Below are 21,097 nucleotides of genomic sequence, written 5' to 3' on the forward strand. Positions count from 1 at the left end.
TCACAGCTTCAGGACGGTGGGCTGGTCTAATTTTCCTGGGCCTGAGGAGAGGTGCTACCAGTTCAAACACGGCTTGAGGAAGTACGTGCCAGTAAGATGATGGGACAGTGTAAATAGACCATGTGGACCTCATTGGAGCAAACCATCAACCACAAGATTGGCTGCAAGATTACTTGGTTAGAGCTGAGCCACTCTGGATTACATTTCTGATCCAGTTGGTTTATGACATCCTCCATAGCTCATCTAATCTTTTTGATGGGTCCTGGCAGAAACACTGGTGTGCTCATGGAGTCAGTCGCAGGAATGCATGGAGCCTATATCCCAACTTAGTATTCAAAGGCCCTAGGGAAGGGGAGTCCATCAGGTGCTGAGGACAATGGCAGATGATAGCTACACAGAGACTGTCAGCAGCCAATAAGTGTACCCAAGCATGAAAGTGAAGCATTCAAAATCAAGTGGGGTTGTTGCCACCACTTGCGAGAGGCAGATGAAGGTTGACCTATCAGGCAGCCCAAGTTCCCGGACACCATCGTACAGACAAAACTCAGGATAAAGATGGTCTGATGTCCACAGCAAGGCAGCTGGCTTTGCTAAAATAAAATATCCCTTATGAGGACCAGAGAGAGGAGCCAAGTATTCAAACCCAACAACTGGGGGCAGAGAGTGCCAGGATGGAGGCTACAGTATTTTTGCCAGTCAGTCTTTATGCAGGGCCCTCAAACTCTTTGGCATCACAGGGCTGCACAGAAGAGACCCATCAGGACCACCACTGGTGTCACGGAAAAGGTCAAGAGAGGTCACTCATGGACCACAGACCTACAAGCTGGGGCTTGATTAAACCTGGCTGGGTCTCCTAGGTGAGGGTGCTAGATTTAGTTTCCGGTTACATCAACAATAACAAACCATAACAACATAGAGAAATCATGTGAAATAACAAAAACTGTTTTAACTTTGGCAGAAAATGTGTTGCCATAGGACTATTATGAATCTACATGTCAAAGTAGGTTTGTAAGGCTTTGTTTAGGTTTGTACATGTGATGACACACATTACTTAAGCATTTTGTTAGAGTAGCTGTGAGTTTTGTGTCAAAGCTGCTACCACGATACTGTACATGCTGTACATGCACCATTTTCATGAGTGTGTGTGTGTGTGTGTTTGTGTAACTGTGTGTATTTCCTCCAAGATATTATAACCTGAGGGCCTGGTAATCCATCACACTCATGTCAGGTGTAATACATGACACCTTCACCTGAGGAAACACTGTCACATTAGTCAGCATGGATCACTGCTGCGCTTTGTCTTAGCAAACCTCTCTGTTTGTTACAAAGATCCAAACAACTGCCAAATAATAATGGCTGAAGAATGAGGCAGAGTTAGTACATTTTTGTACCATGTGTACATCTGGCACAGAGCTACATGGCACAGCCCTGTAAATGAATGAGAGTTTATAACAACGTAGATCATTTATACCTCTTGCTGGCAGAATTTGCTGATTTGTTTATCTTTTTGCCGAGCCATTTAACTTTGAGGTACTCTGGGAAAATCAATGACTCCGCTGATTGAAAAAAGAAATCATCAGTATTGTGGTGTAAAAAAAAAAAGAGGAAAAATATGTTATGACAGATGAGAATAAACAAGAAAAACCATTCAAGCTGAGATCAAAATTAGACGTTGTCATTACAATGAAAGCAAGTAAACTGGCATCAAAGTGCTTTTGAAAACTGACATTTTGCAATAGAAGAAATATGGAGGCAGAAAGTCTTTTGAATTTGCGTTTGAAGTAGATGTGAAAATGAAGTTGCTGTTTCAAAGACTGGTATCAAGCAGACTGCAACTACTAATACAAGACACCTCAAAGGCTCAAACTCAGGTTTAACTCATTATCACTGAGATCTTCAGAAAGGTGCAAGTGGAGAGGAGGAGACAGGTGGATAATTTTGGTTTATTATTTTGGGTAATTTTTTGTCTTTTCTTGGGTAATGTCAGCCTTGTACCATTAGGGGGATCATTGTCGTGTCTGTTCAAATCTCTGTCCTGCTGTGTAATTCGGGTCAGGTGACTGCCATTTCTTACCATATTTTTGCAATCACTTGGGGCCTGTAATCCTTAACTGATTGCCTGTGAATGTGTGAACAGAAGGGTTCTGGTCTTTTTCCCAGGTTATGAATGTAGCCCTTTGTGGAGCAGGCTACACATAATTGATCAAAAAGGCAGCCTCAACCCTTTCTGCAGTTGTAATTTGGGAAGAAAGCAGAGGTCATTATGTGCTCAGCTGAGAACTGGTTCTTTCCTTCTGGCAGCTAAGGTGATGATTTTGAAATTGCCTGTGGCAGTTTCATTTTGTGTCGTATTGTACTAGGTAGGCTGACCTAAGAAAACCTCTGTGTGAAACAATACAAACCAAAGAAACAGATCTGATGATTTGATGTTAAAATGGCATTGTAAGGGGAAGGGAAATGTTGGTTGGTCAGTCTGTCAATGAGTCAGAGGGAAATTTCTCAGCAACTGACAGATGGGTTGTCATAAAATTTTGTACTTAGAATCGTAGTTCCCGTAGGATGAATCACCATGGACTTTCATTTCATCTCACCTTTAGCAATGGGCTATATTTTGGGATTTTACTGAATACCAACTGAATGGATTGCCAGTAAAATTTATAGACATTCATGCTGCCCAGAAGATATCCCCTCGTGACTTTGGTGATCCCATGATTTTTGTCTGACACCACCATCACCTGCACCCGCAATTTTCCTGCACTAAAGATTCTCTTTAAAAGTCTTTATGTAACGTGTATTTATCACTGCAGTAATGATTGCCTTACCTTAAATGTATTTAAGATTATGTTTAGGATGAAATAGCAATTAGCACAGCTCTGACACTGTGATTTCATTAGTAAACTCAAAAAGTAAAACTCATTTTAGTTTTCAAATTTAATTTTAATTTTAGTCTACAACTATTCACACTTGTTGAAGTAGTAAAATCATGTTTATTCTAAACTTTAGTGCCTATGTAAAGGCCTATAAACACAACCAGTTTTCATGGTTTTTATGTGTAAAGTATTCTCTAGTACAAAAACATGTTTTTTCACCTGAGAGATTGGAAACAGGGCACAGGTCAAAACACAAGTCCAAACCACCTGGATGAAGGCGATATGGTGTGCCCAATGATCTTTTTACTTCATGTGACTGGCACGTTAGTGTAAACAGGTGCAAGGTGAAGGAGAGGTGGAATACATTATTACAGGGAGGAAGGCATTATCAACAGCTGGAGTTTGGATGAGTTTTCAGCAATGGCCAATAAAGAAGGTGAACAACTGAGCTGGTTACTTTCACACAGTGGGGCGGTGCAGGGGCCAAAAATATGTAGATAATAAAGCTTTGAAGCAATTAGACAAAACAATGCTAATGACCAGTAGGATTAATGTTTACCTGGAAGATTTTTTTCTACATCAGAGGCCACATGGCGACACTCCTGACCACTGATGTCTCTGGAGAGGTGAAGCTGTGGTTGCACTCTTCCTCAGACATACAGCAGCAAAAAACTCTCTCCCTGTATGACCATCAGTTATGTACTCTATTGCAAAGTTGTGAGGAGAAAATATTTAGTGTATAAATATTAATATTTATTTAGTAGTGTGCTAATTTGACTTACCAGCAATAGGCTCTGCAATCAACAGCATTTATATTTTCCTCATGATGCATGCCATTAATATCAATAAAAACATACTGAGTATTTCATTTATTTAATATACATGTTTATACATATAGTGTACATAACATTGCACTTTTGTGAGAAGAGTTCAGGTAGGTACAGTAAGTTGTGTAATTTGAGTATTTACTATATTTCAGGTTTGTGTGTCCCTTGAGATAAATTTGGATTCCAGATCACCTGAGCCAAATGTAATATAGGAAAAGAAGATGAGTGTGTATAATTATGCCAATAACACAAGTGCCTTTATAATGTCTCATGCAAGACATACCACAATGGGGGTGACAAGGTAAAGCCGTGGGTCATGTTTGATCATGTGAGTTTCTGTGAGATCGTGTGTCCATGGAATCACCACTGTGAAATCATTATTACAAATGGCAGGTGTGTGGTCTCGCATCCTGGACAAAACGTTTAACGTGTGCATTTGGAGGATTATAATGTTAAAAATTGGTTAAAATTGCCCTCATGTCCGTTGTCTCTCATGTTTTTAAATCAATTAAGCTTTGTATGTAGCCAACCTTAGAAAAATTAAAGTCTGCAACAAACGAGGGTCTAACCAGGTTTTATTGCAAATGCTATTTCAAGTCCAAAATGAGCACTAAAATTGCACTGCACCACCTAATCAGCATAAACACAATGCAAATACACATGGGCCTCAGGAAAACTGCATAAAACCTGTAGGATAACAAGGCCCAATATCACATATGTCAGTGCACCAATGAGAGTTTAGCAACAGTTTTAGTGGGTGTTATCTCCTGACTGGTAACAGCGTAATTCCAGCAATAACTGCAGCCTGGCAAAACAAGATGAGGCAAGGAGGACATGAAAATGTACTTGAACAGATTTACAATGTGCTTTGTCGCAGCGGGTTTTGGGAGAGTATATTTTGGCCGTACAAGAGAAAGGACTTTGAGAATGAGGACAAGTGAACTTTCACACCTCCTATAAAGAACAGCACACAGGGCCAGCACATCTGACATCTTAGAAAAATGCAGAGCGTTGTCACTGACAACAATATATTTGCAATTTGCATTTTTTTTTTCTTGGAGGTGGTCTGCTTCATACAGCACTGTACATCACTGTTGACTAAATAATGTTGTGGATTATTTTGTAGTCATCCCTTCCATAAACGTACAGTGTATTCCTATCTAAGTGCTGCACCTTTGACAAATTTATTTGTGCACAAGTGATGTACCATAAGTACTGGCATTAAAGTAGCTGTGTTAAGCTTCTCTCATATTGTACCCGCCTATTAAATAATCATTGCAGTGAGATCTAACAACTTGAGGTTAGCAGGTTAACCGGTCAGGATCATACAAATTCATGCAATCATACAAATTCAACCTCAGTTCCTGGTCAAACAACACTTTACATTTTGATGATAATCACTAGTCATGTGTAGAGATAATCAGAGCTGCAGACTCTCCTTGTAGCCACCAATGAGTCTGCAAGATGAAGCACCTTGAAATCCTCAACTGCAGTGGTCTCCAATCAAACCAGACTGCTGGTGTCTATCTGAGACATCAAATCAGGGACTGATTTAAACTCAGGACATCAAACTGCTGCTGCTGACTCACGGGTGGGACTGAAAACTAGCAGACAAGGTCATAACTATGACTTTTAAGCAACTTTATCTAGTTCAAAGAATGTTATACATTACAAGATAAAAATTATTTTTAAAACCTTTGTCAAGTACAAAGATATTGTGAAGGGAGGAAGAAAATAAGGTAAGATCACAAAGAGGGTAAAAAAAAGAGCAGCAAAAAAAAAAAAAAAAAAAACTCAAGCAGGCATGGTAGTCACAGAGAAAGGCCACACAGACTGGTGACAGAAAAGGAAGCAGGGTGACATGGGGGAGTAAGAGAAGTAGAGTTTTGTGGGGTGAAGAGCAGGAAAAAGCAGAAGAAGGAGGTCAGAGTGGGAGTGAAAGACCAGCAATTGCTTTGACCTTGAGCTAAGCTGAGGTATAAGTCATTCAAAGTGAGTGATGAACTCCATGCCCTCTGCCCTGTCGCGGGAATCACCACTCGCAATGTTTATGACCATTTGGAAAAAACATGGAGGAAGGACAAAAGATTGGCTAAAGGAGAGTTTGAGGAGGGCTAGTTTCACAGCCACCCAGGGAAACTTAAACGGTAAAGGTGGACTGGAGGGATGGCTTAAAGGCCAGAGAAACTGCAGTGGAAATCACTGTAACACAGCTGGGGCAGAAGGATCACAGTGTCTGTGATTCATCAGATGGATGATGTTTACGACCACTGATACACTGAACTAGGAGCTGCACAGAGACACAACCACACTGCTCCTCTTTGTCTTCTCTGTTAAATTGCAACAGCTCTGGAATTTTCCAGCAAAGAATACATTAACAGGTTTTTCCTGCTCATTAAACTTTCATAAGGCTTATAGCAGCTACAGGGAAAAAATGTCATATTCTGAAATGGCTTGCACCATGTAATATATGAAAAATGATCTTTTATGAGCCTTGGATTTTTTTATGCTGTTTTTCAGGCACCCAAACATGTCACAGATTTCAGTATTAGAGAAAGTGTTAGCTTAAAAGTTGAGATGATCTTGGTTTAGATCCCAGCTGTGATGTGAGCACTACCACAGTGATGTGATTTGATCAAAGGATAACAATAGGATTAGCGAGGTCATAGTACTTCCTGCTGCTTGATAAGTGCGTTGCTAACACAACACCTACAGGACGAATGACATGTAGCTTCCACTTAACAAATCTCCCAAATGCTGAATTTTATATAGGGCCAGATTGCTAAAAACAAGCCTGTCAACAAAAAATAATACTTGTTTTTTGTTTTGTTTTTGTTAATTTGTTTTTCATTCGGTGTTTTAGATAAGACCACTGAAACACAGTGTTATTTTCTTTTTTCTATGCCTACAAAAACAACAGAATTGGGCCCCTTGGTTACTTGTGCCCGGGGGGGGGGCAGGTTCAATCTGACATTGACTGGAGTTGTGTAGAGTATTTGTGTTACATACTCAAGTAAGGTACAAGTACATATTAGTCTGATTATTTATTAGCACTCTCGAGAAGCTTATGAGCAGTCCTGCAGGTTGTTAAGCACTCCACAATGTCTGCACTCACCCCCACTTAAACATTTCCCCCAATGCATTTCTAAAAACAGAAACAGGAAAGCCCTGATAGTGCTGATGGAAATAGACTTAATACTGTAGGGGTCTTGAGTTCTGTGGTCCTTCCCACTACACATCTCCCTTGAGAATCTATGGTAATTATCTTGTCACAGGGCTAGATTGGTGTGTTGAACACAACTGATTACACCAAGGTTGATTGGCGCAAAATATAACTGGCTCCAGCATCTCTAATGAAGAGGGATGTGAACTGGTGTCAAGCTACTGTCACACAGTAAATGCCAACCCACATGTCAGTGCTGACACAGGCACTGAGGTTGAGATGGGGGCCTTGATTGTGCCTTATCATCCAATATCCGTCTGATAAGTGTTAAACAAAAGTGGAGTGACAAGAATAATTTGGAGCGGAGGAATCCGAGGATGCAATAAAAGAAGGAAGAAAGCAGGGATAAAAGTCTGCATGCAGACAGAATAATAATACGTGAGTGTGAAGGAGAAGAAAAAGATGAGCACTGAACTGAATTGTGTGTTGACTGAACACAGTGCATTTAAGCAAACACCACAATGTCAACCCCCAGTCAAAATTATGGGGCTTGCAACAGTAATAACTAGTAAACTGTAGTCACTAAAAAGATGTCATCATAGATAGAGGTAGCTGAAAATAGATTATTTTTCAGGATGGCAGGGCTCAGTAAATAGCTTAGGGAGGCTCAGTGTACAGTCACTGCTCTTTGCACTGACAGGAGCCAATTAAGGCATCTCCAAGTATCCAACCAGTAGAAGACCCTTGGGTACACTAAGAGGAGACTACCTATCTTATCTGGTCGTGGAACATCTTGGGATCCCCCCAGAAGAAGCTGGAAAACTGGTGAGAGGGACATCTGGACTACCTTGCTGAAACTGCTTCTAGTGCGACCCGACTGTGGATAAGAGGCTGAAAATGGATGGATGGCACTGCTGTGCCTCACACAGCACTGAGCATAACTGTAGACTCTTACTATAGACTTACAATAAAAAACTGCAACTATGTGATATGACTTTCAATAATTTTGCAACAGAAATCTGCATCTATTTAACTTCTGATTTACTAAGACAGCTGCTCATTATGCAGTCGGTTTCTGAAATATGCCTGGACACATTCTGCCAGAGAGCTCACAGGCACAAGTCAGTATTAGAAACTGTGTAAGAAGCGCTGAAAAAAAGACAACATAGTGCAAAAACACTTATTATTCATGCATTTTAATGCTGTTACTTCAAATATTACCCATAATAGCATAAAATTATCATCTTTACACAATACCTAGTTTTAATGTAATGTAATGTATGGCATTAAGCAAGTCAAACACTGATATAAAACTACTCATTGCAGATGCACAGGCCACTAAGGGATTGGTGAAGAGAGAAAGAGTTGGAGAATGGATGAGCAGGTTTGGCAACTCAGAGTGGTGTATGCACATAATGTTTATATCTAATCAAAAGAAATAAAGGCTAACCTTTAGTGTTGTCACAATTCATTGACACAAGTTATAATCAATGTACACAAACACTGATTAATTCTAATCTTCATTAATATCCATTGATCCAGTGATTTACAATTAAAACTGAATAAATGCTAAAAGCAAAATGATTTAAATGAAATAATAGCATATGTGTTTAGAGCTGGTTTTGAGAAGTAGGGAATTTTCCCTGCAAAACTCACAAATTCTGTGATCATCTCATTTAAATGTGTATGCACTAAGGCAAGAGACACACACCAGATAAACACTCGCGCAAATGACACACAAACAGCAGCTCCAGTCTGGCGGGCCTGTTTGATAACAAGCGTGTGCTGTATTTACCCCGTACATCTGCGTCTAAAAAACAGGTGCAGAAGTCTTAGTACATCTGCCCCTAAGTCTTGTTAGCTGGAGAGTTACACACAACTGACAAGCTTACGAAAAGAAGGGACAAAACACATTTACACTACATCTTGTACAATTCTGAAAGGAAAGCAAACTGATCATAGGTGAGGCTGCACACGGGGGCAATGTACGAGGCTGTGAGAACACTTTGACAAGTTCAGCTGAGCGGCCCACACACACAGCAGCAATCGAAGCCAAATGCAGCTCTTCACACACGTAATTTGCAGTTTATCTCAGAAGCAAGGAAAGAATGAGCATAAAACTTTTAAATAATGACAATGGCAAGGTTAGTTAGAAACAAGATTGAAGATTGTGGAAATAAGGAAAAAAGTGACAGCAAAAAAGAGGGGCTGAAAGAAAGGTGTGGGTAGTAGGTAAGGATGAAAGACAGTAGCAAATGGATTCATTTGAGAGGAAAATAAAATAATAAAAATTAAATGTGGCAAAGACCGAACTTGTGTATGTGACAAACAATGCAAGACACACTGTTGATGTGTTGGGGATTAAAGCTTTGGTCCACATGAAAGAATCTGTCTCATTATAAAGCTTCCAGCATATTGCTACCTGTAGGCATGTGAAGCTAATAAGCTGCTGTACTTCCTCTATTTGCTGTCAGTCATCTGTGTCTATTTTTACCTAAGTATCTTACCATATGTGTCTCTTGTGCATGCACAAGTCCACATGCCCAAACACACCCCTTTTGATCAAAACTTAATCTTTCCTCTTCACTCTAATGAGATACAATAGAAAAAAAATAATTAGGATGAAAATCTATGGCAGGAAGCTTTAAAAGATCTTTTCATTATTTTGAACCTGGAAGATGGGCTTGGATCCGGCCCAAGGACAGCAGCTTGGGAGATAATTGGGGATTCATGATGTGATTGTGATTATTGATGAGAGAGGAGAGGGGGTGGTTGGCTGCTGTTAATCCTGACCCGCCTCCAACAGAGCTGCCGCCGACAGAAACAAGAGGTGTGGACTTGCATCTTAGTGTTCATCCAGGGCTTTTAATGAATACAAACTCTCAATTATGAGAGGATGGAAGCACAGACACACACTTGTACACGCAGACAGACACAGATGCAGACATATAAAGTGGCAGCTGGAGAAGTGCAATAGCGTTCCCTGTGGAATAGAATCACTGAGCGATGTGCTGGATTAACAAAAGGGGAGTGAGTGCATGAAATCATTTCTCTGCACCTTCCCATAGGATCAATATTGATGAAAATTACTTGTTCACTCAAGGGATTAGATTTGATTTCATAAGTATACACATTTTGAATGCTGAAATTGAATGTTTATTCCTGACCTTGGAAACAGATACTTCATAGAACAATCTAACAACAAGATGTAGCTGTTCATAGTTATATGATATGTTCATATTATGTAGCAAAATTCACAGAAGGCACCTAATGTCGTCCTACATTTAATAAGCTAGCTAATCCTTGGTGAAGCACCTACTGACAACACACTACAGCTACGTATGGCTACAAGCCTTCTCCAACTTCAGAAAACACACGTCGCCTGGAAGGGCAAACTTCCATATCCACAGCATGGGTACACAGCTGCTCCCCTGTTCTATCACTAAGACTGGATGAATCTGGTCTGACAATCTGCCAGGGTCTCCTTTCCAACACCCTGGCAAAAGCTTTAACAAGGGGGCTGAGCAGTTTTATACCTCATTACCAATACCAATGATAGAAGAGTATAGTGTGAACACACTTTCATACTGAGTAACTCAAGGAGAGCTAGATGAATAGTTCAATGTTTTATAAACTTCTCACATTTAGATTATGACAGTGTAAATAGAGACAGAAGATAGTTTGGAGATCAAGCAGTAAATCAAGCAGAATTTGTAAAAATTGTAGAGACAAAATAAAATCTAAAGCTTTAAACTGTGTGAGGGATATGTGAAGGAAAATGATGTCCCTGTGTCCAGTCAGCCTAAGTGCCTTTTTGGTCATTACGAGAAGGCTCTACTTTAGGTTTATACCACTGCCACTCATGACACTGACAACTTTTCCAACATTTGGTGTCCTTTGCTCTCCAACTCTTTCCTTTTCAGTCAGGCTTACATAAAAATCCCCTTTTCCATTTTCCTCTCCAAAAAAGGGAAAGGAAAACCTGTGGAACAAAATGGCCAAACAAAATAAAACAAAGTAAGACATGCCAAGGACAAGATGGACCCTACGGTGCCAGGCAGCCTAACAAACTGTCTCGCTACAGCCTCAATCTCCTCCATTGATTTGCTGACAGGGGATCTTTAGCCTCGAGTAAAAATCATCCATTCTGGTCACCACTTTCTGTCAGTGCTGTGCATTGCGAAAAACCTTATTAAACATTTATGACTGGGCAAGAGTTATTATAACCACAATACTCTAATTCAACACTTATCCTTCACTGGTTTATCCAATTTGCTCTGCTGTCACATTATCCTTACACATGGAATTTCATCATGGCCTTTAAAAAACACCCATTTATAACATCAGTAGGACCACATCTATTCAACAAAGAGCACTATGATATATAATATATGACAGCAGATCTAAATGATCTACTGCAGAGAGCAGTTGTTGGGTGAGGCATGAAATAATTAAATAACATGGCATAAAAGCCACTTTTATGGCAAACAGTCATTACCATAATGAAAAGGACATGATACAACAGTGAACTGTGAAATGTATCTTAGCATTTAACCTAAATGAAGTCCTGCTGCAAAATGATGCATTAAAGCCCAAAATGACATGAAAAACAGAGGCATAAGAAGCACTATAAAGAATGTCATCATCCTGCCTAACACCAGAGCGTAATTGAGTTGTAAATCCTCCAATGCTAACATTACCCAAAATCCTATTTGGATTACGAAGTAATTTGTCTTAACAATAAATGTAGTACAGCTTTACTGACACCTTTTCATGTTGGAAGCTCTATATTGCAGTAAGGAAAAGCATAATTACTGTACCAAGTCTGGATTTCAATATCCCAAACCCTGAACGTTGAATTCAATCAACTTTCTATGACTGTGTGCCAATCTTGCTAATGTGTGTTGCTTTCTGAAGGTCAGAAAGCAAAGGTCAGAAAAAAAGGTGAGAAAGGAAAGCTCTTATGGTATCTAGATGTCTCTGAGGTGCTGCTTACTGCTGTTTACAAGAGTTTACATTTTAATTTCAAGTCTGGATTTGGAGAAAAAGAGTCTACAGGCATACTAAGCTCTCAGTACCTGAGCTACAGTAAATAACAATGTCAGGATGCTAACTTGCTTACAGCAATGCTATGATGCTGATGTTTAACAGGTAAAAGTTACATCATCACCATCCTTGTTCTTTGAGATGCTAGCCAGGTCTCTCTCCTGGCATATAAGAGCTTTTGTCTTTTCAATGACCCACACAGCACCAAGGATGTACACTACGTACACCCTATTTACCCTCAAACCAAGCCAACACAAAATCACCACCAACCTCTGCTCTCTTTTTATAGGTTTACAAACCAATCTAGTTTAATTTGTTCAAACCAACCGATATTTGGAATTTGTGTCAGCGTTCCTGTCAGTGATATCTGCCATGAAAAATAAGAAAAACCTTACTGGTGGCAGTCCGTTTTGGCAACCGTACTGCTGGTCCGGGCATTACCTGTAGTTGATTAACCATCGGTTGATGTATGCCCATACAGAGCTAACGGACAATGTCAGTGCCTGACTGTGGAGATGGTGGAAGTGATTTTGGGGGCTGGAGAACGTTTTATATCAAGGAATGGTGTGGATAGATACTAGCATGGAGGAACTGGCGTGGAATAGCTGTCTGCAGAAGTGGAAGTTGTGAAGCTCATTGTGAAGCTGCTGGCAGTGAGTACTGCATGTGGGATTAACATTCTCACTTCTGATCTTACTGCATGAGCGTTTGCTCTAGATATGCTTTATATAATATGGTCATGTTTTTTTCACTTCTATGCATCATCCACTATTACTCCCTTGACTACCAAACAGAATGACATCCATATAGACCTGTGTTTGTTTCTTGCACCAACCGGCAACGAATCAGTGCTCACCAGCTGTCTTTCGTGTTGGGGAGACAGAGATTAAGACAGCGACTTGGGGTCTGTGTGCATTCTTCCTGGAAGATTTTATGAAGCTTATTGCGCTGCTCTGTGTTCAGTTCCTCAGCTGATGGGTAACAGGGCTTGAGCTGAGCAACATGGATGACTCGCATGTCTTCCCCAGTGTTTCTTCCATAACTATCTTATAGTTTAGATGACAAATTTTCCTTTTCACCCAGTACGGGCCCCTTCATCCTTTAAGGGTCTGAGAGAGGTTGAGCTCAGTGGGGGTAACACCACTGAACACCTGAATTGGAATTCAGGTAAGTATTTGTCCCAGATTTTGTGTTCTTCCTTCACCTAGGCGAGCTTGGTTGTGTTCTAGGTTCAACTGAGGGCAGGAAGAGGGTGCATGGCTGCCCTTGCAATGCCAGCAATAGATCTATGGAGGACGGTGACTGGTTGGCTACAGCCGGGAGACAGTTTCCCCTGCTTTCTGAGGCTAGAACTGGGACAGCAGGCTCCGAGGTGGTAAGTCTGGATTTTTTTTTTCTGAGTCTTTTGTCTGCTCATACTGATGTTGATTCTCTCTATCCCTCTCCAGCTGCTGACCAAGATAAACCAGACCATAAACTGAGGTAACCTGACTAGCTGACTGGCAAGGTGTGGATTGATGATCTTCAAGATTAACTTTATGATTTCTTCTTTTATTTGTGGCCTTCATCATTTGCAGAATGACTGGTACATATATACAAAGTGTCCGATGCTTTCTCCCTGCCCCTGCACATGGCTGCGTACTCTCTCAGCTAACTCATCTTCATAATCTTCAGACAGAAAAACTGCTTGAAACTGAACATTAAATGTTCCATGCAGCACATTCCGCAGAGTTCATCATTTGAGAGAGGGTTAAGGGCCAGGTAATCTTCACACCTTTCTAGGACGGGTCCCCCCAGTTAGGAAATTGTAGCTTCACTGGCCTCTTTCCCATATAATCCTGCTACTTGACTCCCCAGGCAAGGTGGAACCACCTGATGTTCTAGGTTGAAAATCTGGCATCCCATGCTGCATAGTGGACTCCAGCCTGGGGTGGCTTGAGACTGTCAGTGGATATTTTCCTGTAAGGTTGTGATACATGGTGGGCATGGTATGGTCGAAGGTGGTTGCCTGGACCTTAGCAATCACTTCTTCTGTCAGCGTTTTCATGACATCTTTGTAATGAGAGAGCTCCTCCTGCAGATGAGCCACAGTAGAGGAGACTGGGATGAGTAAGGTGTTGAACTCCTTTACTAGTTCTGTGTGATGATGCTTTAGTGTCCAGCCCAATGTAGCCTCAACCTGGGTGTGTAGATATTCATCTAGGACAACCATATGCTTATACACTTCCTTTTTTTGTTCTTTAATGAGCTCAGTCAGTGTTGTTTTCATTTTCTCCATTTCACATTTGAATTTATGAGTTATTTCCTCTGTTTTGTTTTTTAGGACCTGCCCCTGGGTTAACTGAGACCCAGTCATGGCCTGCAGCTGTGGTCCACTACTACTCTCCTGACTACCAAACAGAGTGACAACCACAGAGACCCACATTTGTTTCTCGCACCAATCAGTGACGAATCAGTGCTCACTGTGCTTCTTGGTGGCGAGGCAGTAACGAATGCGTGACTCGGGGTGTATGTGCATGGGGGTTTGCCCTGGTTGTCACAGTTAGCATATTAATATTTGTTCATTAGCAATAAGCTCAAAGTAAGGGTGATTTATTTTTTCTCTTTTTTTGTTTGCTAATTTCTGGATTCTCTGAGTTGCCTTGGTTCTGGTTAATTTCTGGATTCTTCTCGCAGGGTATGCTTTGGTTTTGAATTCTTTTTTCCTTTGTTCCCAGGACACTCTTAGTTTTATGTATTTATTCATACAAGATGGCAGATAAGGAGGAACAACGTAAAAATATGTCATTATATCGTGCAGTAAATATTCCAGGGAAAAGGTAGATATTATTTCCCAGTTGCAGGAATTAGGATTACATACACAAAGCTCTTTCATTCTGTGTGCACAAATTTCACATTTGTGCTTGCAAGCTTCACATTTGTGTTCACAAGTGGTATATTTGTGCTTGCAAATTGTTAAAACATATTTATCACCCTGTGGTTTTGCACACTCTAGTTTTGACATTGTTGTAACGGCATACCAGCGTCATTACAGTTCATCCCCTGGGAACCAATTATGTATCAAATTTGATTGCAATCTGTTTCATAGGCACATTTTAAGGGGATGCAGCACAATAGACAAAGATCCTTTCAAAAAGGTGTCATTCTAGGCATTCATTTAACATTTCCAAGTCACTGACACCACAATTTATGTATCACCCCACAAGCACACCCTTGAGTGCTCCTACTCCAATAGAATGTCATTTGCTGCAGAACTATTTTACCCCTTCTGTTGGACAACTTGACAGGCTTTAACTGCTCAGAGAATCTTCCACACCTGTTTCCACTCTGACTTAACAAGCTGATGATCTGGATTGCAGACAGAACAATAAAAACTCATCAGACATCACCACAGTACCATGTAATAAACATTCTCCACACTTGTAATTTATTTTAGTGATGGGACAGGATGTAATTAGCATGTAGAATATAGGAGACACTTCTAGGGCTGCAACAACTAATCGATAAAATCGATACAAATCATTAGTTAAAATAGTTGGCAACAAACATATTTGGCTGTAATATCATCATAAATTATTAAATAAATATTTTTAAAGGGATCACAACCATGTGGAGCACAAATAAAACTATACAACCTGGACAAGCTGAAACAATGGATTAAAATGAATGATTTAACACATCTGCCACTGGTGGGAAACAAAGTCTGGAACAGTAAGGGACAGACAAAGACAAGAGAGACAAATGTCTGTTTAGCTCATTTTGTGATACTGATCCCAGAAACATATGAATGCCCATCTACTTGCATCTTATGCAGTTGTGCTCCCTTAAGAATCACAATGACACCTCCATCAGGCCTTGACACCACTATAATATCTTAATCTTACAAAGGGGTAACATGATACCAGAGATGGAGTCATTAATTGGTACTAGAAAGCTAAGGTATGAGGGAGAGAACAATCTTTAGAACTGGTAGGAATGTATCTCAGCTGTCACTTTATCCTTTGCTACATTTATCCAGTTGTTTCCCTCCTGAAACTCTCAACCAATTAGAGTCAGTTGTGAAATGCTGTCCATCTGTCAGTTGCCAAAATCTTTCCAAAAATCCCCTAGGACCCAGTGAGCGTGATGCGTGTATCTGTGTGTGTGCGTGTGTGAGGGTGTGTGTGTGTGTGTGTATGTGTGTGGATGTGGACACACGTCCCATTGTCATCAATTGCTCCCTGACTTAACTACTTCTCACAGCGAGAACTCAAGATAACGCTACATAATATTACTCCCACATCTGCACAAATCACCATGATACACACAGAGAAAAAGACACACACAAACTCAGTCACACACACAGACACACACTCTCACAAAGCCAGCACAAGGATGAGCTGTCTCTCATTTTCCTCCCACCTCTCCCTCTCGGAGACAAGTCCAAATATAGTGTGGCTGACAACACCCTTCATAGCAACCTGCTGTATGACCAGCTTGACAAACACAGTCAAATCACTTCAAGGCCCAATAAAGCGTAGGCCTGCATATAGGACAGACATGCATTAGTGTGAAATGCATGAAAGGCTTGACAAGGTGCCTATCAAGTCCTGTTTCCCACAGGGACAGCATGACAGAGACACTGTGTACTCACAAGTAATTACATCCACCTAAGAGTGCTTTGATGGTAGAGATTTATATTACTTTGTTTCACTGCAGTTTGTCACCCACCCCACAAGTTCACTTAGGACTGCCAAGCACCTTTGTTTGCAGTTAATATGACAAAAAATATTCACTGAAGGCCTGTTTTCCATGATTAATATCAGAATAAACTGTATTCAATATAGGCATAAAACTATAACATACATGAAAATGGTCATTAAAACAAATAACAATATGAACTAAACAGTTTTTTAAAAATGGACAAATGTACAAAGGAATGAATAATTGTTTCAGTGCAAAGTCTTATTAAAGAGAAATAGCCGAAGTTCAACTGGTAATCCTGGAACTACATAAACATAATTCAAGATCTAACTGACATTGCTAATGCTAAGTCTTTTTTAATGATGTGTTGGCTTGCCTTATATATTCATATTATTCATAATTTCATACAGTTACTTATTCAATATGTATGTTTTTAGTGGCTTTTAACTTTCACATGCTCAATGTCACAGCTCAACAGGGGAGGACAGTGGTTAGTTGTATTGTGGTGCCCACACTGGCATAGTGTGCCGTTTTTCCAATTACTTTTAGTAATTATGTTTAAAATCACAGAGGTTTAGATATTTTGTAATAATTGCTCTAATAGATGATGATTTGTGTGATAATTCTCTAACTAAACCCCAGATACATGTTTCATTTTTAGCAATGGTGCTAACCACTCAGCCACCACGTTGCCCATGGTTGAATATCCTCATGTCAAATACATTTTTTATTGGTTATTTTATATATTTTATATATATTAATGTGTTGCACACATTTTGCAAGGTAAAAAATAAAACTGTGAAAGGTTCCTGAAACTGCAGAAGAAAGTGTATCTTTATTGCCAGAGGGAGAGAATAAACTGTGGAGCTAACTCCTTCACTGCACGTTGAACAGCTATTTTGGCTAACTATTAAACTGACGGAGAAGAAATTTCCCCGCTGAGGCATTTTGAGCAGCTCCGCAAAAACACTTCTCTTGGTAGATGCTGTGATGGTTTGACAAAACACCTCAGAAAGCAGCGATGGTTTGTGAACGTGTACACAGAGATATACTCTCAGGGAAAGAGATAAGTACAACACTTATCATTACTTCTTGCGCTCTTAATATGACAGGTGCCAACCATGAGAAACAAATGGGAGGGAGACTTTGGGACATTTTCCCCTGTGTTTTCTTTCTCTATTCAGTGGTGCAATCTGGATTTCTACGAGACGCAATAAAGATAGAGGGAGTGGTTTGTGTGTGTGTGTGTGTGTGTTTGCATGTATGCCTTTATGTCTATCTGTGGAAAGTCTGCAGCAATTTCCTGTGAAGTGTTTTGAGTAGAAAGATGAAAGTGAAGGATAGTCCTCATGGTCTGCGTCTTGCACCCTGCCATCTCTCCTTTGTTTTTCACCCTCCACCCTTCACTGACAATCTGTCTGAAACAAGACCTTTCAAAACAGAGGCAAAATAAGAAGAAGAAAGAAGGAGAGAGTAGGGTGGGAAGAAAAATGAGACAGGATGAGGAAAAAGAAGATGTGCCTGACGGTATATCTTTCAGTACTCTGGTGAAGTGAAAACGGAGAAAATGCAGGAGAAGAGGAAGAATGGATGGAAGAAAAAGAATGATGCAAATATAGAAGAAATACAGATTGAAGGGTGAAAACAGGAATTAGCAAAAGTTTCCGGTAGCTAACGTATCAGGTTCTTGGAAGTAAGAATGCAACAGATATATGGATTTATTTTATTAATTTATATTTACACTTTCTCAACGAGAAGAAGGAAAGGTAAAGAAAGAGAATGAATTGACTAAAATGACTATAATAGCATCTTTGGAGAAAATCTAAGCGTAAGTGAAGCAGCCTCAGACCAACAGTAGCGACTGGAAATATACCTCCTGTCATGGCCCATCTCTCCAGGCACAAGAAGGTCACCACGACATATTTCACAAGTCTAACTTTTTGTCAAACTAAAACTTTGTAATGGAAAGAAGTGTTGCTTTGTAGAGAGGAAATATCAGCCGTGGCATTCCCCAGAGAGACCTGATAGGTACTAGCCCAGGGCAATATATGGCCAGGCCCACGGTTCAGGGCAATGTTTGAAGACAAAATGTGTGGCTGTGCGTCCACCTGTCTGTCCTCCTGCCTCCTTGGGCCCCTGGGTTGATAAGGAAAAGGTGAGCTACTGCTCGGTCTCAACAGTGCTCAAGGCTAAGGCAGCACACGTTAAGCTTCCACACAAAAGAATCACGTCAAATGGCTTTTTACAACAGCTGTAGTCATGACAGGCAATGCCCCGAAGTGCCTGCTGAGTGATGCATGCAGAAAAAAGAAGGACCCAATTGACATATCCTTTTAAAGGTGAGCAGGAGTGCACTGTGGTTCGAGCCAGCTGCTGTAGACTCTGGGACTTCAAATATGGAAATCACTATGGAGGCAGAGAATTGCATTAACTTCATTAAAATTAAATTGACTGGGCCTGCGATCACCTCTTTAAAGCTGATATAAATGGGTTGTTGGCCAACAGCTCTTGACATTTTGCTGCCTGATCCTGGTGTGATTACACTGAGTGAAAGCACGTGGCTTTTCAGCATGAGTAATAATTAGGTCGTTACAGATCTGTTCCCGTGTCAGAGCAGTGTGGCATTAAAAGGGCTGAAGATTAAATCCTTGGCCAGCAGCTCTTCACATTTCACAGCCTCCACTTGTGTGATCATTATACCATCTACATGTGACATGTGACATTTCCAAGTAATCAATAATTAGATGTGCTGTGTAAAAAAAAAACAGATTAATTGAGATTTACAATATAAATGTAAAGTATTTCTGAAGCCTTCAACTTGCTAGAGTGTTGATAGGCAGCACAGTGGCTGAGTGGTTAGCATTGTTGCCTCACAGCAAGAAGGTTCTGGGTTTGCAACCCATCAGGGGCCTTTCTGTGTGGAGTTTGCATGTTCTCCCTGTGCTTGTGTGGGTTTTCTCCAGGTACACTGGTTTCCTCCCACAGTCCAAAAACATGTATGGGAGGTTGGGATAGGCTCCAGAAGATCCCTGTGACCCTGGATAGGAATATGCGGATATAGATAATGGATGGGTGGATGGAAATTAACATTATAATAATATCAAAGAAAAACACAGATAAAGTAATGGAGGAATCGTTGGAAAATACACTTTTCTGTCATATTGTTCTCATGTCCGCACACTAAACGTGGAGAAAACCACTAACTCGTTAGCTGAGCCTAGCATAAAGACTGGAAACATGAGGAATGAGATGAGATAAACTTTACTAAACTCCAAAGGCAAATTCAGGTGTTGGGAAATTGTTAGCTTCAAATGACAGTTAGGTTATTCATAAAATAATTCACCAAAAATAAGTTAAAGAGTGATTTGTGCAGCCTCCTACGAGCAAATGAGAAACGTAAAATGGCGTGTTAGGTGTATTTGTATCAAGTAGTCGTCACCATGCAGCTCTTTAAACGATGTGCACTGACAGTTTCAGTGAACTGGCAAAAGCACTTATGGATCTTGGCACATTTCAACCTGTGGCTGATGGGTGTTAAGTCAATTGTGTCAACATTTAGAGAGATCTGTTTTCAGAAAGTAGCCTGAGCTCTAACTCTCAGCTGGTGTGTGGCAGTGTGTTGAGTCTGCTGTGGTATGAGCCAATGTGTGCCTGAAGCTTTTCAAATACACATATTTTCCACAGGCTCATGCATGTCAGGCCCAGTTCAGGGGGTTTTTGTGCTCACATGCTTAGCAGGAAGAATATGATGGACGACATGGTGGCCAAGTTCAAGCTGAAAAAACAAGCAGGAGATGATAGATTTAGGTCATGGCTTTGCAATCTAATGTAACCAGCAGCAATTCAGAAGTCACTGAACTTTGACTGTGGCTCCTGCTAGGTTTACACTGGTAAGATGGAACAGACTGATGTGTCAACATCTATTCCGCATCTAAATATTTGCTTGCAGTACAGACTTGTGTGTGATATCTGTTTGGTTTAATAAATGCTTCATGACTTTCTGAAAAAATGCTGCAGTGCACAAGTTTTAGGAAGCGCCGCTCTGACAGCGATGTTCTGGCGTGTACTCACATCATCACAGTATGAGTTCTCAGGTCATGTCCTTCCTGCCTGTCTGTCTGAGTTGCTGCCTGCCAGTCTGCCTGTCTTGTATCAGGCTTATGCCTGTGTTGGTTATGGGAGCACAGTTTGGCACCGGGCTGCAAAGGTGGGTCTTAGGGCTTTGTCCACACATCACCACAGCTGATTGCTCCTCTGGATGGTTGGGATTCTCAACTAAGACAGGGATTACTGACCCATGTCGGCTTCCCACCTTTACAGCAACCATTTCAGTGTTCACCCAGTCTGAACTTCGATGCCCCAGAGAATTAAAAAGATGTGCAAACACTTTGAATAGCTTTCACAGATTCTAAAGTAAACTGTTTTATGCACAAGGTAAAGTGTGTAGGTGCATGAGGACACTCACAAGCACTGAACTTGAAAGGAAATATCGTGTTATTGTGTGGAGG

General features: G+C 40.6%; 1 protein-coding gene across 2 annotated transcripts in view; it reads right to left on the reverse strand.

Annotated features, from left to right (window-relative positions):
• spon1b (spondin 1b) overlaps positions 1-21,097 on the reverse strand; it is an 82,143-nt gene that overhangs the window by 27,149 nt on the left and 33,897 nt on the right. The gene's annotated exons all lie outside the window — the stretch shown is intronic.

This window comes from Mastacembelus armatus, chromosome 6 (genome assembly GCF_900324485.2).
Source record: "Mastacembelus armatus chromosome 6, fMasArm1.2, whole genome shotgun sequence".
Taxonomy (NCBI): domain Eukaryota; kingdom Metazoa; phylum Chordata; class Actinopteri; order Synbranchiformes; family Mastacembelidae; genus Mastacembelus; species Mastacembelus armatus.